Source organism: Cataglyphis hispanica, chromosome 3 (assembly GCF_021464435.1).
Source record: "Cataglyphis hispanica isolate Lineage 1 chromosome 3, ULB_Chis1_1.0, whole genome shotgun sequence".
NCBI classification, from domain to species: Eukaryota; Metazoa; Arthropoda; class Insecta; order Hymenoptera; family Formicidae; genus Cataglyphis; species Cataglyphis hispanica.
This window is the reverse complement of record NC_065956.1, coordinates 3527697-3550762: the sequence shown is the minus strand read 5'-3', so window position 1 is coordinate 3550762 and position 23066 is coordinate 3527697. Positions and strand designations below refer to the sequence as shown.

The 23066-nt window shown below is 40.9% G+C and overlaps 1 long non-coding RNA gene across 1 annotated transcript in view; it reads right to left on the bottom strand.

Annotated features, from left to right (window-relative positions):
• Positions 1-9068: 9068 nt before the first annotated feature.
• Positions 9069-23066, bottom strand: part of LOC126848419 (uncharacterized) — a 216526-nt gene continuing 202528 nt past the window's right edge. Inside the window, exon 4 of the long non-coding RNA XR_007687258.1 lies at positions 9069-10029. This is a non-coding gene — a long non-coding RNA (uncharacterized LOC126848419). The remainder of the gene's footprint in view (positions 10030-23066) is intronic.

The following is a 23066-nucleotide window of genomic DNA, read 5'->3' as shown; positions in this document are numbered from 1 at the left end:
AGAGGAAGGGAACCGACGGAAGGACGATAGAAGGATCTATCGAGGAGCGAGAAAGGAGGCAACAGGACCGGATCAATTGGAGGTAATCCCTCGGGTAGAGTCTCCCGCTTCGCAGAGCATGAAATTCTTCCTGTCTCCTCGCTGCACAGGCCTGCTCGAAGAGTGGCCCTCTCTCTTTCTCCTCTCGCGTCTCTCACATGCGTATCTGGGGATGTATTGGTGCGTTTGAGAATGCACGTACATGTTCTCGCTTCCATATCCTTCTCCTCTGCCCTAATCGCTCCTTATCCGCCCCCTCGGGCCGAACGGGGGATACGCGCCTTGATTCGAGCCAATTACACTAGCGGTTCACAATTCAATTTCACCTAGAGAGCGTCCCGACTCTACCGGTTCGCAACTCGATGTATCGATTATCGATCTACTTTCGCCTGCGCCAGCCGAAAGAGAATTTCGGAGGAACCTCAAACTTGGGAAGGTTAACGTATTTCGATGCAGGAGATGATTCGCTGCAATGACGAAAATAATGCAATGATGAGCAATTAAGTCATAGCAATATAATTACAAAGTCATAGCAAATATTTACTTTTTATTATTTACTTTTGTTTTCTTCTATACTATCATTACATTTAAATAAAATTAAAAATCCATAGAGCAGATATCTTTATTCGTCGCAAATATATCGGTTCTATTTTAAAAGAAGCATTTCTTTCACGAATAAAATCCAGACGGAAAAAACTGTAGATGCTTTCTTGCACATTTTTTTTATCGGTGCACCAAAATTGATTACCGACAATTTTTTCCATCTTTCTATCTTCTGTTCTGTCTCTCTTCGTTCGATTGAAGATCAAAAAAGTGAGAAAATAAAGAAATGCGAGAGGATGCAATAAGCAATGATAATTCGATGAGCAATTAATTAAGGCATGGCAACGATTTTTAAAATTTTTACTTATTTTTGTCTTCTTCTCCGTAAACAACACACTATCGTTACATTTAACAAGAATAATAAAATCCATAAAATAGAATATTTTTATTTATCGCGTATATATCGGTTTTTGTTTTAAAGGCAACCTTCTTTTCGCCTATCAAATCCAGAGAAAACAAAAACTGTAGCTGCTTACTCGCACATTTTTGCATCGGTGCAGCAAAATTGATCACCGACAATTTTTCCATCTTTCTATCTTTCGCTCCATCTCTCTTCGCCCAATTGGAGATCAAAGGAGTGAGAAAATGAAGAAGCGAGAGAGAATGAGAGGAGGACCACGGTCCGAATGAATATCGACGGTTGGAGAGTCGCGTGGGCGAACCCGCACCTCTTTCCGTCTCGTATATCGCCTCGCATTGTTTCTGACACGAAAGATTTATATTTGCCGCCACGGCCGACCACTTTTTCCGTCGATTGAGCTCATTGTTCGCGAGACGATCGTGATTAAGAGACACGTTAACGAGCCGCATTGAACGGCTTCGGTTGGCATGCGCGCAAAACCCGCGCGTCCGTTTCACGGAAGATCGAAGATTCATTACGCTTACGTGTAACCGATCGCGAAAAAACGGAAGGACCCGTACGTATACGCACGATTGCACCGCCGTTGCAGCCGACCTGCGAGTGACCGGTTCGCGTTCGATAAATTTCTAGCGACGCCATCCACGTTACGTTTCTCGATTTATAGCGTTTAACGGGACGAGTGTTTTCGTTGGATATAGGATCGCGCGCGCGTCACACCCGGCCGAGCAATCCAACAAACGTATATAAAAGGCAAATCGATCAAACCCGTTATTCGTTTACTCGTTTTGGCGGATTAATCGAACAGACAGTTGCTCGTTTTGGCTGGCCAGTTGAGTGACCGATTATTCGTTTCGATCAGACGAATCAAATGATTAATCTCTTATCCGCTCGGTTAGTGTGAAAACTTTATTCTTGAGTTAAATTGAGTACTTAATCTTCATTTATTATTATGATTGTTATATGACAAAAAATATAAAGCTGAATAAGTAGGAAATGATTTGTTATCAATTTAAAGTATATTACAAAAGACACGGTAAATGCACTCTCTCTTTAAATATTTATCAATTTTTAATTCTATTATATTATATTTTTATAAAAAGAAAGAGAGAGAGAGAGAGAGAGGAAAGACACTAAACGTCACAAATATATGCCACATGCGAAGGAATGTTCTTAATTAAGATGCGGACATGTGTGTGTCGCGCACTATCTGAAACGGAAGTTAGGCGATGGAGATGAACAGACGAGCTCTAAACTCTAAGAGAACGATTTCATACACGAAGTGGCAATCTACAGGACGCTTTGAAGACAACGTGTGGTTCGAATTAAATTTCTCGCGGCGAACTTCCGTTAAAACCGTACGAGAAGGAGACTCCCAAGCGCGGCGCCAAGAGACGATAACATCGGGCATCGCACGTGTTTTCATTTTACGTGTTGTACTCGCATCCGCGTACGAACGCCAAGAATATTTTTGTACCGTTCCTTCACGCTTGGCACCACGTAGAAGTGTCAATGAACGAACTTCCAACTTCACGTATGCAATACTAAAAAAAGAAACCAAAGTATAAAAATCATTTTGCAAACTAATTTCCTACCTTATGTCTTTGCAAAAAATACAGATTAAAAATACAGAGTAAATTTTTCTATTGTGCTATAATATTGATAAAGATTTTATAAAAGATTAGAACCGCACGTATTGTTAATGCAAGAAAATTATTATTATTATTATTTTTTATATGTGTCAAAATGATTAATTTAATTTAGCATTAATATTTATAACAGACTATATCGATTGACATTTCTCAACGAATTGCGCTGGTATTGCCGTAATTAAATTTTTAATAAATTCTTAACACGAATGGACATCCGAGGCAATAATCTTCCGCGACATAATTCGACAAAATAATTCGCGCGTATGAGGAAACGAAGTGGGGCTTCTGCAAAGCCATTGTCGTGACAACAAAGCCGCCATTCGGCACAACGCCGGGTACTTTCGGGATCGACGTTAAGGAGCCGACGATAGATCGTCGTAGTGACGAAGAGGCCGGGAATTTCGCTCGTTGAATATGGAGAGGCCAGAGGCCTGTCGATCGCCCCTAAACGACGTGCATTCAAACTCGCGTCCGTTGTCATGGAAATCGAAGGACGACTTCGTCGTAGGCACCCGTTGCGAACGTGACAGCGTCAACGTATTCTCGTACAAAAAAGCTGCGAGATTTCTTCTGATCTGTCGCGAGTCGTAAAACATGCGGACAAATCTAATATTTGTGATGTATTTTGTACCAGATAGTTGTTACATTATTAAAAGCAAACTAAAAATCTCTCTCTCTCTTTCTCTCGTTCTTTCATAAGTTGAAGATCTTTATAAATTATACAATAAAATTATTTTCTATATTGTAAAACTTAAAAAGATTAAAATATTGTATGAACAGGGTACGCACAAAAAGCGATTTGAAAAGCGTGTAATTAAAAAAAAGAAAATACATTTAGTAGCTGACGATAACCACCCATGCATTGAAAAATGTAACTATAAAAAAAAAAAAAATAATAACACTATCCTCGTGTGATTAGCGAAAGTGGCGAGTATCCGCTAAAAAAAATTGGCGTATCCCGCTTTATTTGAGCCTTCAGACCGGAATGAACTTAATCCGTAATCTGCTTTCCGGGAAAATCACATTCGCAATCAGGGTTGGTGGGCATATCAAAAAGATTCGCGCGTGAACGACTCGGCGAGCAATTATGTTTCTGTCCGCCCGGGATTCTCCTCGTCCGAGAGCCAATCCTTAGATCCGTAATTTCCCGCTCTCTTACGAAAAAGTCAGTTCTTAATGTTTCCCATCTCTATCAATTTTTTGGGGCAAAAAATATTCGCGCGTCAGCCAAAAGCGTATAATCACGTCGCACGATTCGAAAAACACGTATCGCGCTTTGCTGAGATATTATGGTTGCTTCCGCATACGATCTCTCTTTTCGTCACGGTGCGCGCGCGCGACATCCCGCCTGACATCCCTTTTTTGACACTCGACGCGACCGCCGTCTTCTTGTCAAATATTGACCTTTCAATACGAGGGAAGACGTACTCCCTCTTTTTCTCGCTCTTGCTGTCTGTCTACTTTTTCAGCAGGAACATATCGAAATCGCGTCTCGTAGAAAGAAATGAGATTTCGCCATGGATCGGAGCTCGTCGAATGCAAAAAATAGAGGGTTCAAAATATCCTTCCGATTCTCCAAACCGGGATTTCTCTCTGTCGTTTTATTCCGACATAGGACACGACGGCGATATTATTGTCTTTGCACTGCGCTAGATATCAGTGAAATATGTAGCGATTCTGCTGCCGACACTTCATTAATTACAGTGGAATGAATTGATGTCGAGGAAGGGGGGAAAGAGTAAAAATAATGTAAGATGGTAGATTAAAAGTAGAACTTTTTAATTAAATGAATCCGCTACGTCTCTCTCTCTCTCTCTCTCTCTCTCTCTCTCTCTCTCTCTCTCTCTCTCTCTTTTTCTCTTTATCCAAAAAAGTTCAAGAAAGATTTAGTCTGTAAACGTATATATATCATATCGTAATTTAGATTGTGTTATAAAACTTGGTAATCTTGTAAAAATTTACTGGATAAATTATTCTTTATATGTATCTTTTCTAACTTATTTCCGTATAACATTCAAGAAAAGTAGCAATGTGTTCTTTAAACGTGAATTAAAGCAAACACAAAAGTTCGTCATTGTTTTGAAACCATTCTCACTAAAACAAGTTACAAAAGAATTGAAACAGAGAGTAGAGAAAAAAGTATATAGATTTATTGAAAAATTTACATGTATTTAATCTCGTGATCGTGATCATAAAAAGAATTGAATAGTGAATCAACGGCAATTGTATTATCGTCCCGATGATACTTTTTACGAAATTTTATATTTCGTAACTAGCAACCCTCTCGCAATCGTTAGTACGCCACCAAGGAAGGGTGACTTGCCCAAACGTTCGCAAACTTGTTAATTGCCGATATAAACACTGCAGTTTCCGGGCTGGCGCCAGAGACGCGGGCGTCCGACCCCGTCGTCAAAATTCTCCCCCAAGCGATTCTGGTTTTATAACACCAATACCCATTTTACAGCATTCTCTGATGAGCTCCGATCGACGAGATTGTCTACCTAACGGGCAGATCCCTATTTTCCTGTTCCGACTTTTATACCTCTGGCAAAAATCTGGTTCTCGCAAAAACAACGATTTCATCATAAAAATTGTCGACTTTTACATCGCATTGATATCTCTTTTTAAATGATATTCGAAACGTCCTGACCAGATAAATCGTTGACGATCAATTCCTTTATATCATTTACTGCATTCTTTTATCGCTCGTGAAACTTCCGTGTTGCATATAATAATCCAGCGTTTTCTTCGTGTATCTGACGATCTGACGATCTTTGCAATTCCATTCGATGATTTCCTCTCGATAAAGTAGTAATGGTATTCTTGGTCAGGAATGATAACGGTGGAACAAATATACTTGTAAAAGTCATTGGAAACTTACGTTAACTTTTATCGCTACGGCATTATTTTATAGAGTATTTTATAAAGTATAAAATAATGATATGTAGAAAACTCGCTGTATTATTTGATTAAACTTGATATCACATTTGGCGAGAAACTTTTCGAAAACTCTTAAAAATTGAGCAATAACGTACATGGAACACGCTGATATAAAGGTTTGAAAAATAGTTTGCTTCTTATTTAGGTGATTCGAAATCTATGATTCGCGATTCGATATTCTCATGTTGAAACGCGCATGCCTGAATTCTGATATAACCCGACGCGTGCAACTCTCGCATCAAGATATCCATGCGGTAATTCGAATTTCAAACAGTCTGGCGAATTTCCATTGTGCTCGCAACGCAATGTATGTAATTGCTACGCTTGGATATCTGTAACTGGCTTGCTGCTATGCTGCTGATTGGATGGCACGCTAGGTACATGAAACGTTCTCTGACCGAATTCAACGAAGCTCCAGATTATTTCAATGCGAGGGAGATCAAACTTTTTAATGATCTGTCACATGCAATGGTCTATTCCCACGCAAAACGCGTCTGTCTTGCAAATGTTGTTACAGTAAATTTTTCGACGCACTTTTTTCGTTACCGATTGTGTTTTTTATTATATAATTGCCAAATCTGCAATCAACATCAAATTAATTAAACCGAATTGTTAATGCAAGAATGCCCGAGATGGATTTATTCACGTAAATAATGCATATCGCAATATCTACGATGCACAGGCGATCCTATCAAGACCGGTTTCATAAAACGAGATTTCATTCTACGGAAGAAAATTGAGTTATTACATAGCTTTTCATATTTACGATATAAGTCAAAAATTAAATTTCGATGTAATAATTTCTTTTCTCTCTTTTTTCCAAAATCCTCCCCCACGATTCGCATGTCGCTCCATCGTTTTCTTACGGCATAACGAAAAATATCTACCCTCCAGAATTTGCTCTCTCGCAGGAGAACCGAAACAAAGTTCTCCCTTTAATCCGTATCTCGCGTTCACGCCTCGATTGCCAAGCTACGCGGCATAGTTATTAAGAGAAACTTTGCCCTACGGACTTGCATCTCCCTCGCACTATCTTCCCCCTATCTGTCTATCTATCTCTTCTATCTGTCTCCTCCATCTCTTACTTTCTCGCTACTACCGCTTTGCTGCCAGCGCTGATGCTGCTGCTGCTGCTGCTTCGGTGTCTCCAAACTTTCGAACGTCTCAGGCAGACCGTGAAATCTGTCGCCAACGAAAATTCCAAGTAATTCGTCGACGATGCGGAGCTGGTCCCACCGTCGCTCATCGTCGATCGAGTTCCCCAAACGCGTACGCCTCGTCAGCCTCTGCCAGACAGGCAGACAATCAGTCGTGATTCGCGCGTTTCTACTATGCCAGTTATTCGAGAGAATTTACGCGTTATGCGGATTGTTTCAAGTTACGCAGTTCGGTACAAAGAAGCGAAAAGTTTGGAATGTCTTTCGATTAGCGCCGCTGGCTTTGTCAGTTTATTTCAATTAGAAGAATAGACGTAATTTGTATCTGAATAAAAAAAAATGATTTCAACCAATTTATTGTATATATAAGCTCCTTTTCAAAATCAAATTCGGCACATAATCTTAATTTAATAATCAATAAGCTTATGTTGAACTTGTTTAAATATTTCTTAGAGATAAATTCTTGGCGAATTAAAGATAGGCTCTGCTCAATATGTTAATGTTGCGCAAACGCCGAGACCTTTATCGCGCGATTCGACGATGTAGCGACGATAAATATTCAAACAAAGTCCCAACAATGATAGGGCAAACCGACCGACCAACTCCGGGAACCGGCGGTATCCACAATGCCCTCGGATCGCAGGAGGGAAGAAAGAGAGCTCTGTACGACCTCCGACCTTACGTCGTAACCGGTTCGAACGACGAGTATAAACGCCATATACTCCTTTCGTACGCGCATATGTGCAGTAAGTAGGAGAGTTATCCCGTGGGAAAGGCGATCGCGAGTCGAAATATCCGAGAAGGAAGGTCAGAAAAGATGCGAGATCGCGAAAAACTCAAGAAGCTCGATACGTCAAAAGGACGGTGAAAAGTGTCGTCTCATGTCGGGATAGAACGGAGTTTTTACGCGGTAGCGACGCCATTATTGTCGTCACCGACGATAGTGTCGACGACGACGACGACGACGACGACGACGATGACGACATCGCGGACGAGGGCATCAGTGTGACGCTGGTACTTGAGAGGTGAAAGTTTCTCGAGGGTGGTCTCGAGGAAAATTACGACAAAAAGAAGAAAGAAAACGAGCACGACGACGTGTCTCTCGTTTCGAAGTTCGAGGCCCCGCGCACCGATTACTCTCTGCTACTCTTCGTTGGTCCGTTTCGTTCGCCTCGTCCGTCCCATCTGCCGGCTCCGCGACGAGAGAAACAAAGTTTATTCGTTTCGAGGTAGCCAAGTCTCTTTGCCTCTCTCTCTCCTTCTCCACATCTCTCGCTCCTTCTTCGCCGACCGTTGCACCGTAAAAAGGTTTCCGAGAAACTGTAAAAAACGTGATTAAACGGCGGGTACAATGTAACATTGCTCGTTGGATGTGCGCGCCGCAAGAGAAACTTGGAAACTCGACGCGATCACGCCAGTCTGAACCGCTAATTTAAACGTCGTCCCAAGCAAGCTCGCTTTCTCCTCTTGATCATTTATTCGTTTTTCTTTCTTCATCGACTTACTCGCGTACGGCAGTCACAAAGGAACAACCACAGGCAAATCGCCCCGTTGTTTCAAGAATGAATTTCTTTACTAATCGCTACTTTATTTATCGCTTCGCTACTACTGATCAACGAGTGAATCGCAATCGCACGCTTCGAGCTTTGTCAAAAAATATGCAGATCACAAAGTATTCCAATTGTATCATTCCCTATTTATTAGTCGCGACAGCTTCGGACACGGGGCAAGGGTTTGAAATGTGAAAGGAGTGGTAAGGGACGTGAGATCTCGGGCGAAGGGCGATCCAACGATACGCCGGATCGTGCGAGGCATTTGCGTACGACGAAAAACAATTAATGGGCGCGGTGTATCCGGCGCACTTGTAAGCGAGAAGGGTACCTGGCGCACATACGACACATGGCCCATTACGAATTAATGTAGCATTTCACGGCAAATTAATTACACGAAGCGGAGCCTCTCGAGTGTTCTCAGATGAGAGCGAAAGAGTCGTCGGGCAGACCCCGCTGACTCACCGAGGTACTCGAGTACCAAATCGTTTTAATGGAACAACTGTTACCCGTTGAATGTGCACAACCACGGACCGAACGTAAGTATCGCGTTGTATTTTTTGAGGGAGAATCAGCAAGTAGGTTCTCTGTGTGCTTGGAATAATTCATATAATCTATAATTACAAAATTTTAAACAAATTTTACGCATCCGTTCTAAAATAATATTAGCTATAAATATCAAGAAAAATACTTTTGTAAATTTTTAATTATTTATTTTTTGAATATATTATATTGAAAAATATATATTTATCAAGTTACATTTCTGAATTCTTAATTTATGATTCGTTATCAGCACCGTGCGTCAACTGATCTTTGACAGCCGAGATAAATATAAATAAATAACTAAACAAAACGTGTAAAATTATAACGCGCTGTTTAAAATTATTACGGTGGTTAGAGGCATGGCGAGTAAACCCAAGAAAAATGTGGAGATGCCAGAGCAAGCAAGAACCTGATACCGTAGGAGAAATGTACCACTTAAGCGTACACGTACCGCGCATCTGCAAGAACTATTTTTCATTAATGTATTCTACATTCCGCTAGACATATGATACAGTGATTTGCATCTAAACAATATATTGTTTTGTTGCTTTAAAAATCCAAATTTGAAAGTTCTTGCACACGCGAGAGAAAATACTTTGGATTTTACGTTTAACAGAAATAACTAATTAATTACATATAAATAAATTATGTAAATTGGCGATGTCAATTAGAGAATATACATATATGTATTTTTAATCCAATGTCTACTATTATTATACTATAAAATGTTATATAATTTAAATATATAATATATTTTCTATCCAATTAAAAATCGCGTATTAATATAAATTTAGATATACATTTTCGTCTCTAGTAAAATTAATTCCTGTAATATTGTATTTCACAACGATTATTTACACACTGCAGATTTTATTTCTTTTGGAATGCGAGTATGGTGTGAGAAAAAAGAACGACGAGACGCGACCGCTAAATTTCGGCAAACGAAATCGTAGGTCGTGTGTATCGCGCGCGCTACAACCCTCGCGCCGTTTCTCGTTCGATTTATGACGCAATCAGATACCATGGCGCACGGAACTGACCATAAAACATGGGAAACTACGTTGTCACCCAGTGGTAGTGGTACAGTCCTGGCCAGAAATCATCATGCCGGTTCTTCCACCCTTTTTTCTTCCTTCCCGTTCCATCACCGACAGAGAGAGAGAGAGAGAGAGAGAGAGAGATTGGTCCTGAAAACAGAATAAATAATAATTATTACGCGCCGCCAAACAGTCGCGTCGAATTAATTATTTCGCGCTTTAATAGAGCCAACAATAATTTGTGGCTTCGCCACCGGACGATGCACAATGTGCAGCGGTGTACACTACATCATGTGTTTCCCATTTTTGCTCTCGAATTTACATTATAATCGTAGTATAATCGTAGATTACGAGAGAAGTACTCAGCCGCGTGTCGCCCTTCTGTCTGGATTTTGACACGATGCCATATAAAGCGCGTCGCCAATACAGACACGCGATGCACCTGTCACGTTCGTCGAAACGTCCATAAAAATGAGCTGCCATCCCGGCCGTATAATCTCGGAAACGACAGATGTCGTTTAAATTTTACCGCGTATATTTTTATCAAAAATCAATACGTCGCGTATCGCCAGCAACTCGCGCTCACGACTACGAATAATAACGAACATCGTAAACACGACGAGACTATATAACTTTGGAGATCATTTCCAATATTCACAATCCGCAGGAAACAATCGCGGATGGAAGGGTGTTTTCCTTTCTGCAACGGCACGCTCGCAGTAACTATATAGCGATTGCAATTCGATAAACCAAAATGATTGGCGTGTATCGAGTTGTGTGCAGTTTTTTTTATTTTCACCCCCCATCGGTTTTTCTCGCAAGCTCCGGATACGGTAGGCTTTTTTTCCCAAATCGCAACAACTGCTATGATAGCCACGCCGTCGGAAAAAAAAAAACAGGATCGTAGCATCACCGAGTTTTTAATTCGATCAACGTGACTCTCGGCGGTGGCTACATGCCAAGTGAAAATCCATAAACTGTATACAGTTTTGTCATGTCGGATGAACGACTATCCACCGGCGCGGTGTGGTGGGAAAACCGACGGTGACCGAAAATCGAATTATTGCGCTACGGGCGATAAATGTTCGTTAACGCGTAGTAGTTCTCGCGTAACGCTGTCCGTTTCGATTTCGATTAATCGAGCAAGGCGCCTCGTTCGACGCCCGACGTCGCGTCGCATCGGTGCGCCGGAGCATTGGCGTATGTGAGCAAGAACGAAGGATAAGAGAGAAGAGAGCGAAAGGGTTACGTACGCATACGAGATTGTGATCGGCGATAGAGCGGATAGGTAGATTGGCATTGGCGTGGCAGCTCCACCAATTTGTTTAAATTGCGTTTCCGGCTAAACTGCAACGGATTGTGGCTGCGCGCGAATTACACTAACGGACATTTGCACGCGTTTCCGTCTTTTTTTTCCTATTATTATACCGTCCGTTCTCTTTCCGCAATAATCAGCGACTAGAACAAATTTCCCTTATTTCCGCCAGGAATAAGCCAGTTTTTTTATCGACCAACTCGACCAATCTTCTTTTCTCCATTCACTTGCCAACGACATCCGTGCTGTATTTTGTTCATCGTTCTCGAACGGAATTATGATAAATATAATTATGATAAATTAGATCAGTACCATTTTCAATTCTCGCCATATCATTACGATGCAAAGGATACCACACATCGGATATTGAATTAAATTACATTAATTTTCCGCCAATCATATTAAGAATGTATGTGTCAAAACATTAACAAAAGCGTAAAAATTTTGTAGATTGTTCTACTATTTTTTCTGAATATCTATACAAAATCTGAGTAAAATTCTCTTAAGGGTTTGGAAATTATTTAAGTTTAAAGTTTGTATTGATTTGACCTCACTTATTGACAAATTTAACATTGTCAACAAAATAAAAATTTTCACATATATTAAAAAAAATAAATATTTATGCAAAACTTGATTTAGATCGAAGTATTCGTTTCAAAGTTATTTACTAAAAAGAAAAATATTATTTACTAAAGTTGAAAAATATTATCTGTCTGTCTGTCTCTCTCTCTCTTTCTCTCTTTCTGTAAATTATTCGTTTTTTATATTTCTTGCTGTTAATTTTAGGGGGTATTCACGATCAAAAATTTTTGTCATAAATTAGGAAAAATATTAATTATAACTTTTCTTTTACGATGTTAAAAAGCATATTACTTTGTAATAATTTTTTTTTATAATCCAGACAGATTTATTTATTCATTTTCCAAACAATATAAACGTAAAAAATGTTTTATTTTTAATTTCAATTTTTGCTACTATTATATAGTCAACACATCCTTAACATTATTATTATCCTTATCACAGCGAATTAAAATCTAGTGAAAGAGTTGGCGCCATCGAAAGTATCGCGCAGTCGCATAAATTGCACTTTTAAAGAGATAAACAATACTATGAGAAATTTATGGATGGTGTGTAACGATGATATACTCTCGATATTGTTTCGCGTTTCGCAAGCGGAAAACAAGAAAAGGTTTTAAACATGCGCGCAAAAAGACGTATCGCTTATAGAACTTTCAGCGTTATCTAACGGTTTGAATACCACGCACGGGCATTCAATCAGAAGAACGAGGCAGGCAAATAATAACGAGCAGCACGTTGCTCGTGCGCGGAATAATTGGAGCCGTGCAGTTAACCGCCGAGATATATACAAGTTGGGTCAGTACCGAGAACTTTATATACTCCTGTAGAGGAGTTGCAGAACGATAGCTTGCCTAACGAACCAAAGTTCATTCCTACCGACCGACAGACGCGCGAAACAATCGACCAACGCGCGTTTCAGACGTGATTAGCATGAGAAGAGATGCATGCGCGCCGTCGCGCATTCTGTCCGGAAAGAAAAAAAAAGTATCCAGAAAAGAATATCGAGAAGGTCTAGTGGATACGTCGGCGAAGAACTCGCCTCAATTACGCGATTATTCTCTTGACATTTTTTGCGCGAATAATGTAAAAAATATTTCGCGGGAGTTACGTGCACGCAAATAATTCCTGATTTCCCGCAATGGATATTTCGCCGTTTAAGCCATTAATTCACTCGGAAGAGCGCTCAGCGACAGATCATATAAATAAAAAACGAGGAGCGATCTGTCAGACCGCTTTTCACGTGGGACGCAGTCACGAGCTTACGCGGCGGTAAACCGGTGTTTACGATCGCACGACGAGGCGTTGGTCGTCGCGACAGGAGGGAAAAGGAAAGAGGCGAAATCGTCATCGTGGTGCGGCGGCCTATAAATTTTCAAAGTGCCGTCGCGCTTCGATCGTTCTGATCGATCGTGATTTAAGACGAGCGGTCGCGTGTGTCGCGTGACTTCGGCGTTAACGATTTTGATTTCGTACAAAAAGTATCGCACACCTAGAGGGAACATTCATTCGCAGAGGCATATTATTTCTGTTGTCCAGACACGATAATTTCAACGATCGTCTCGCTCATTTCTTCGCTCCCTTTCTCCCTCTTTTTGTCCCTGTCGTCTATTAAAATGACGCAATCTAGGCGATGACAATCCACCGAACGATGCCGGTGTATCTCTTCCGCTAGAAAGGGCCACTCTCGCGAATTTTACGCGTACCACCTTATCAGCGATAGAGCTGTCGTGGATATATTCGTTTACCCCTTCCGTTACTGCCGCTTTACTACCCAATTTGCCGTGGAAGGAGCGCCCGGGGGAATTAGGTTCGTTCCTCTTCGGGAATCTCCTCGAAAATTTGCCCTCGTCATCGGTCCCAGGAGAACCGGAAACGATTCTCGGGGTTCGAATGCTTGCTCCTTTCCTTCCCGAGTCTACCGCCTCCTCCCAATCGTTTTTTGGATGAAGTGGATGAAAACGGATTAGAAGAGTACTTTACTTTTAAAAAGGAGGCGCCAAGATATAGCTCCTTGCCTCAGTATCGCACGCATTATTATACGAACTATACCGATAGTAATGAACTTGGTAAAGCGCTTTAAATAATTGAATATCTTGTGAAAAAATAAAAAGTATGAATATTGTGAAGAAATATAAAAAAATAAAATATCTTAACTAACAATATTGATGAAATTAAAATACAAACAAAATGTAAAAAATATATCTTTGCGGAAGAAGCATTTTCCTCGGTAAATAATTATGCTAAATAGCCATGCGCGTTAGAGAAACGAAATTCGAATATAATTAGAACAGCCTCGCAAATATACGTGTTAATTGCGAGTGTGTCTCTGGCAAGTATTTCATATTTCCCAAGCCGTAATTATGCCGGTAAGATTGTGCATTTTTATTTGGAAAGAGGTATTATGACGAAGGCATAACGAGCAAGTAGGTGAGCAATTTTTCAAGCCGCTAATTACAACGAGATTATTTCATTACCATTGTAATAAAAAATTATATATACGTCTCGTGTGCTCCAAGTATACTATTTAACTCGCCTCCCACTCGAAGATTTAACATACAATCACGCGGTACACACCCACGCCCCCTATGTATAACAAGATAATTTATTTCAATAAAAATTAATTAATTCTCAACGAAACATAATCATCTGCATTTTATGGCAGTATTAAAACAGTTTGCTCACGACGTTAATTATTTTTCGCTTTCTTCACGCTGTCATTTATTAAGGTTCGGAAAAAAGTACATGTAACATCATCACTGCTCTCGCTACAATCATTCCTCTGCATCGAAAAATATGATTGGCCGACTACAGTGAGAATTAGTATAAATTAATCTCGATGCACGGATTTTGATAGTATTGTCGCATGGACGACATAATTGAAAAATCGAAAAACACGCGCGCTAATAATTAATCAAAACAACGATACGCGTGACAAAATGTTTCCCTAACAAGCTATCCTTTGTATACAGAGTGCATTTTTTTTTTTTTTTTATTTATTTTCCGGCAACAGCGATCAACCATCACACGAATGTCGCAATCCAGAATCACGCAACGCAGAAGCGAGCGGAGGGTGACAGCGGCAACCGCTCATTAGAATCGCGGAAGAGGAATGAAATTTTGTTTCTCGAAACGGAATCGGTGAGACTGCTGATCCAACCGCCGTCTCTCGCGCAGTTCGTATAGCCGCGAGCGCAAAACTACGTAATTTCGCGCCTGGCTAAACAGGTGCTCCGATTGTACGGAACTCGAATAAAGGTGAAAAGCGGTACTTCGCGATCTGCGACCAACATGCCGCGCGGCACTCCTCGGGCGACTTTTCCTTCTCTCTCTTTCTCTTTTATTACTCGCGACCGCTGCCACCATCATCGCCGTCGTAGAAATTGGGACGTGCGAGCTTGGACGCAATTAAATTTCACGCGACATGGGCTCCGGCTCGATTGGTCCTCGACCAATGTCTCATGCAGCTTTTGTCAGAAAAAGAAGACTTGCGAAGCATGTGTAAATTAATCAAATTCGAATAAAATTTAAAATTTTCACAACACAATGATCTCGTACGATTTGAAGGAAAGAATATGTCATGAATATATCATGAAAATGTGTTTCACGAATTATTAACTTTGTATAGATAATGCTCTAATAATGCATTTAAACATTGCAAAAAGGATTAAAATTTTTAGATCACTAAACGAAACATCCATTCCTCAAATTTCAAATAATATGAAGCGTAAAAAAACTGCTGTAATTATATAATGATGATGCAAAACGGGAGCTTTTTCAATATAACGTTTAAATGAAAAGCTTGTTTATATTCTTCCATTTTTTTCTTTCACAATGTGATAATTACCAGTTACATGATAATAATAAGCACAAAGTAATAAACAAAAGAAACTTCCTTCATTTTTCTCCAAAGTTTGCCTCATCATTGTCCTTTCTCGCATCACTTGGCAAAGTGTGTACCGCGTTTGTACAAGAATCCATTCGTTGTGTGCAAGCGAGCGTCTTTTTAAAAAGCTTAATTGTTAGTAAGGTACTCGAGACAGTTTCTAACAGCGTCAACCCGTTTTCATCGCCATTTTTCTCCGGTACTGCTATCCACTTGTCGCGCTCCTTTCTTTCGGACGAACGAAGAAACGGCTATCTGGACACCGTCAAGTGATTATAATTAAAGTTTCACTAACAAGAATCCGTTCGGTCTGAGATAACGAGATCTTCGATTTAAAGGGACCTCGGGGAACTCGTGGCAAGCGAGAGAGGAGATGTAGAGCATACGGTGTAGAGGAAGAGTTAGAGAGAGGAGGCCCCCATCGTGAGAGGATCTTTACTACCCGCGCGAGCGATGCGTGTGCGCGCATACATTTGCGTATGTATACATATGGAGGCAATGCCTACGCAGAAAGTAACGAAAAGAGAAAGTGTATTCATCGGAGAAAGGAAAAAAAAAAAAACGACACTCACATACATGAAGGGAGGCTCGCGTCCGTCCACCCCCTTCCTCTCTTCCTCCCACCACCACATTCGATTGGTCGGTTAATATTTTATTCAGGGCGGAGTCGGATTTGCATACGTAGTGGGGTTCCGTTCCCTTCTTCATCTCTATCTCTTTCCTTCTTTCGGGACGGATGCATCTGCTTGGGACATAATACGGATGATATTGTAGTCGGGAAACGAAAAGTGCATACCGTTCCAACGCGAATTTCAATTTTGGTTCTCGTAAAAGAAACTCCTCTGCCTCTGACATAATATAATTAGGCGAGGTAGAAGTACAATTATGATTAATAAATATTAATCCCTATCTCTCTCTCTCTCTCTCTTAAGAAAGAATCATTTAGTTGTTATCAACTAAAATCCAAAGCTTTTCATGAACTCTCGGGAAACAGCGGCGGCGGTATAAACTTTACAAAAAGGATAACGCAATAATACGGGCGCGCGCTATAATATGACCTCGTGACATATGCATAAGCGGCGTCTGTGTAACAAGTGTTCTATTGTAACGGCGAAGCGCAATGTAAAAGATTAGTACGAGTTAACGCGACATTTCCATACCGCAATGGAATATGCATGAGAGGATGTATTGCAGCATCTGTGGTCCAAATAACGAAAGCAGGTCAGCGATGTTTCATCTAGACGTATTTTACTTTATGATTCTACGTTATAAAGTACCGCGACGACAAGCCACAGCACCGATTTCTTTAGAACCGACTAAACACTCAGCTAGATTTGTATAGATAATAAAATCTCTTCACGAGAATCTTAATGTAAATTCTACGATTATATTTTATGTTTTTCCAAAATATAAACAATATTAATAAACGTAAAAAAAAAAAAAACGATAAAAATTTAAGGGCAACAGTTTTCGGAACGAAAACAATCATTTAAACCAAACATATAGAACTGGAATTATTACGAATCCCCAGTAAAATCTCCCGCCGAATAGGGTATCCAATTAAACTGCCTGAATTTATGGCGGTTCGAAAACTCGTGAACAATTTGACTAAAGTTTATCACTGACTTGCCAATTAGCTGTGCTTACGCTGCGCAGTGCTTTCACCGCTCACGAACGACGATACATTACGGAAGGACAAGTATATAAAAAAAAAAGAGAGAGAAAAAAGAAGCGTCGCGCCGGATAAGGTTCCGGCGGAACGCATCGCTAATTAGTCGATTACCGTTCGCGTAAACGCTTTCACGTACGCCAATCGTCGCGTTCTCGGACTGGCAAAGCCTTTACGCGCGGCTACGCGTAATCCGATCACGCGCGGGGAGCTGGTAACGCGCCCGCAAATACTCCTCGTCACGTACCGAGGCTTAAGGCCGGATACGTCGACCCTGGAATGCACGACACGGGGATCGCGAACACGGTCCCGCGTCGTGTGAAATATCCGCGAAACTTGGTGCCCGTTCATAAAGTACTGTAGTTAGGGAGAGGGAGAATTGTGCGGGGCGAAAGCGGACTAAAAGCGTTACTTTCGGACAGAGAAAGAGGCACGAATGCATATTTATGGGAATCAATCACGCGACGATCAAATCGTCGCCGCGCACGACCCGAGTGATATGAAAAAAAATCACGAAGATTACGCGATTCGTGTGTTGTTTGCGATGATGCGTGAATGGAGGCGGCGGGACAGAGAATGGAACACGCGGAGCGATAAATCTATCGCTCGATAATTCGTTCGTTCGTGGGATACGTGAGAGGTATAACGTTATCCGACAACGCGCATGGCGCGCCCCGAATACGAAGAACGTATCACAAATGCGTGTAGATCCGAGAAAATATAAGAGCGTTTAATGTTTCAAGGGAAATGTATCATTCGAGAAATAAAAAATAATGCATAATCAAATGACAAAAAATACACATGCTAATAAAGTTCTTTAATAATGCAAAGTCGGATGCACCTTAAGAATATATTTTTAATTTTTTCACGTAAATTTTTCTCTACATAAATTGTATACCAGAATTTAAAAAAAAAAAAAATAAAAAAAAAGTATTTTAAATAATGTGTCGCGATCTGCTCACGAATAAAATGATGAAATGACGACTGCTTTAGTGTTAATTGCGAAAGAAGATAAAAGGAAAATTATTTCACACTCAGTTAAATACATTGCTCGTGGAAACACATACATAATTGAAAACATCATTACGAATAAGTTCATTAAAACCTACATATTGGCGCTGAAGAACCAACGGGATCAATACTGACAATCAGACCGAGATACCTTGTCTTACTACCGGTCACGTCTCCATCCAGGTTGGTTATCATCATGAACACACAAGCACATGAAGCGCTCGTGAAGCGCGGATCTCAACCGGTCTGCTCCGCTGTCACATTCACCGGCGGAATTAAGCGACAAAAAGTCATGTCCGATCCTTTCTAAGTTCACCTCTTACCAAACCTTCGCCGTTTCGTCTCGCCCTATCCCCTCCTTTCGACCGCAATGTCTTTGCGAATAAGTAGTATTCGAGTATATGTAGAGCCTTGTCACACGGAACAGTAGACTGGTTAGAGAAGACGCTTATCGTAAGGAGGGATCTCTCTGACAGCCGCCAATTAAAACATGCTAACGAGCTGCTGATCCTGCGATATCTCGAAGCGGGGCCTAATTAAACTCGCGGAAAAGAGAAACGGAGAATAGGGCGGAGAGAGAAGGAGAATGAAAGAGAAAGAGAGAGAGAGAGAAAGATGCAAACATGGAGCGGGAAGGCGAAGTAGAAAAGGTGAAGGAATCTACGAGATCTCGGAGCATCTGTACTTATCGTCGATGGGTTTAACAACGATCTCACCTACCACCGATGAACCCTAATGACGCGATTTCCAAGTTCGAGATAGAGTTCTCCAACTGATTTATACGCGTATATTGTATGTGATCACTATAGAGCGATAGAAGCTAAGCTGAATTCTCGATGAGAATATTCTGGTAATAGAATTTCTGTCAAATTGTATGCTTTTCTTCGTAGAGTAAGAATAAAAGTTATACTTGCACATATCTCTCTCATTGTTTTTCATTGAGATCTTTTGAAAGTGTGCAAGCAATTTTTATTTTAATATAACAAGAAATCTATTTATTTAAATATAACAAAAAAAAATATAACGAGAAATCCGTTAGTAGGGCGATTGTATATTTCACTTGAGATCCGCAAGACTTGGAGTTTTTTAAGAGCAGGGGACTCCCCCGGCATTATCGTGCAAGATGATTTGTAATTCGTGGTAAAAGCGTGGAGGGAACGTTTCAGCGAAAAAATATGTATGAGTTAAGGAAGAAGAATAACATCTTTGCATTCGACCCTTCCTGCGTAGTAGGGAGAAAATCGCTTTAGAGATCGAAACACGTGAGCTTAATGTTTCCTTATCCCGTAATGTCGCATCAATTTTATTTAAGATTTCGTTGATTTCGTTGTATTTCTCACAAGCACATACAGCGCGAAGTGGGTTAAAATAATTTATCATAAGAGTACAAATAAATTCGTATCAGATACTGTGCAATTTCGTATATCATAAATATCATGAAATGAAATAATTATATACAAATCAAGATAAGTAAAATTATAGAATTATGCAAACATGCAAGAGTTTACGTTGCTGAAACATTCATGGTAAGCAATATTAGTGATAAGAAACGATGTCAATTTTGCTCGATGTAACATTCACTTTGCTGTTGTAAAAAGTATATAGAAATGCAACAAAATAATTAACTAAAAGAATAACGAAAGTGTACTATCGCGGAATGCATTTCTATCAAGGATAAAATTATCAACACAATTTTACACCAGTGTTTCTGATAAGCGTAGAACCTGTAACAGAGAGAAAAAGAGAGACAGCGATAAGAAGTATACGTATCCGCCTCTGCTCACTGAAATCTCAACGCATTTTAAGAAGCCATGGCGCAATATTCTCGCGAGAGCTTTCACGCTTTTTCATTAATGGCGAATTCGTTTCACAGGATCGCGATCGCGTAATGGAACAAGGATTCTGTTAAAAGGACGCTCAGTCAGTTGCCTTACAGATGTATATATTTTATCAGCACTTTGCTCGCCGTTACCGCCGGCGCGCATTACTCAGCGGACATTATCTCGAGAGAGCCGCCGTTGCGACGAGCGAGCGCTTCGGCGATTTTCGCGTCCCGGAATCGGTTTGTGCAATCTCCTGCTTCTTAGCGCTATCGGTTTACTACCATCGACCATCGTCGACCAATATATAAATGGAGGCGAGCGGCGACGTTCACGAATAATAATCCGCGACTCGCGGATCCGGTTTTCCTTCCGCCACATCATGGCGATTCGAACGGAATGCCTCGAAATATAAGCGTTTACTTCCAGCACTCGAAGTAATATTGCTAGCTAAGGCCTGGGTATATCAGCCTTACATTGAACGGTTCGGCATATCCTGCAAGAGAAGTGGACAGAAGAAAGAAAGATGGAGAGAGAGAGAGAGAGAGAGAGAGAAAGGGGTTGGAGCTACTATTCTGAGTAACCAGAATCTCTATTTGCAGTAGGATTTTGGAACTAAGCCCAGGTTTGCCCAGACAGATGCACCCACTTGCCGCCCTTAATAGCATAGCTTACGCACCGGTCGCACCGATCGACCGCCGAAGCTCCAAGTAACATTGCGCGCTTCCTTTCATCCGCCCATCGTTTCACCCTCGTCGGAAAGAATGGAGTTGGGCTTGATTGTTGGGAGATAGACTCTCCGCGCTACCGATCGCGCTCGGCTGAAGGGAGAACACCTACTCTTTTATTTCAATCGCGCCCCGCCGTCCCTCGAGATTCGGATGCTGAGATTAAGCGCTTAAACGATACCCATATGCATAAATACCGCGTATAAGAACGCGTATCTCGCACCATAATTAGTGCGTTAGTTCAGATAGAACTAACGCACTAATTATGATACGAGATACGTGAATATCAATATTAATGAGATCATTTATAATGCGAAGCAACGCAAATGATTTAAGAGTGATTAACTGCTCTCGAAAATATTATCAAACTTTAAATTAGATACAACAATGAGAAAAAAGAATAAATTGCCATTCATATGCTCGCTTTGAAAAAAAAAAGTCAATCTCATTTTGTATCGCATCTGTGTACGCCGATATACATATAAGTCGTTTAAACAGCGTAATTAGATATTCTATGCATTCGCAGATCGAAAATTATATATACCGAGAGACGAGAAGAACTCATTATTCGAACACTAATTAAGCTTGAGTTCTCTATCGTGTCGGGTGTCGACATCGTCCGCCATCGTCGCCGCGCTATCCTCGTCTCCTGTAATTTTGCATTTCACAATGCAGCAACTGATTAGAACGCCATACACCGCGGGCTTAATCCACGCGCTCCATGTAATCATCGACACGATGCTTCAGCCGGAGGGGGTGGAAAAGCGGAAGGGGACGGAGGTTTTACGGGAGTGCGACATATCCGTGCAGCTTCTATCCGCACAATGCCGCTATAACGAGATGATTACAGGCGTCGTCGGCGCTCTCGGGATCCCGTGGATCAGCAAGCTCTCTCCTCTCCCCCCTCCCTTCCCCCTCCTCCCCCGCGCCCCGTCCGATCCCGCCATCCCTTCGGCGAAACCGAAAATACCTGATCCGCGCGCTGTAGTAACAGATTCCCGTGTCTCGATTTAAGTGGACGCGCAAACGCTCGTTCTCGTGCTCAGATTTGTCGAATCTCGGCATTGGACGAACATTCGTATTCCGGTTACGTGTCGTCGTCTCGCCGTCTTTCCGAGAAAGGTCTCGTAAAGGGATGATCGCTCGAGTGGGTAGTATATGTAAGATGAAAATTCCGACAGCTGTTCTTGTCATGTAAAATGACAAGTTGTGCGTAGTATACAAGTACAATTTCGAAATGTTCTTTGTAACTGAAAACACATATCTATGTATGTGTGTTATATCTTTTATAATAAAATAATATAATATAATATATACTAATATATAATATATACTAATATATACTAATATATAATAATATAATACTATTTTTTACAGCAGTAATTATATACCATATTTACAAGAGGATTAGACACGAATAGATCCATCAAACTTTTCCTGCCAATTTTTTAATCACGATATATCGAGAATGTTCCCGCGTAACTATTTTCATCTGGTTTGCAAGTACGGCGCGTTTATGATAGATACCGATCACGTCCCTTTCAAGCCGGCGCCTCTACGAGGGCAAGGAGGCGAACTAAGAAGCGGATGGTGAATGTCGCGAAAACTTGAGAATAAAACGGAAAGCCGTGCTTTGAGGGTAGCGACAGCTGGCTCATAGTTTCGTCGAAATCGACGGCACCGACCTGTGCCGGAATCGTCGCAACTCACTCAGAAGCCAGCTGACGTTACGACCCTTGTGAGGAGAAGTCTCGAGCTACCTTCCCCTTTCTCCGTTATATCTCCCGCACCTCCGATATCTGAGAGAGCCTACGCATACCTTCTCCATTTCAGTAGCTGGTACAAAATAAAGAAGACTGTTTTCCGAATAACATTCTTTCCAACTTTTCGAAATTTATCCTCGAAACGTTGTATTATCAGAGATGATATATTACGATGTTTTTATAATTGTCTTTAGATACTTTTTTTTTATACTTACTTTGATGTAACGCAAGTTGCTTTTAAAATTTACTATTAACATCTCTAGCATTATGTATATTTATATATTTTAGAAATCGATCGATTTGATATCGTTCGACAATAGACTCCTCAAAGTCCACTCAAGAGGCTTCCTAGCCGCATGATTCCATATATCGACGCGCTTCCATCCCATAATTGCGAGTACGTCCCTCGAGTGCTCTCG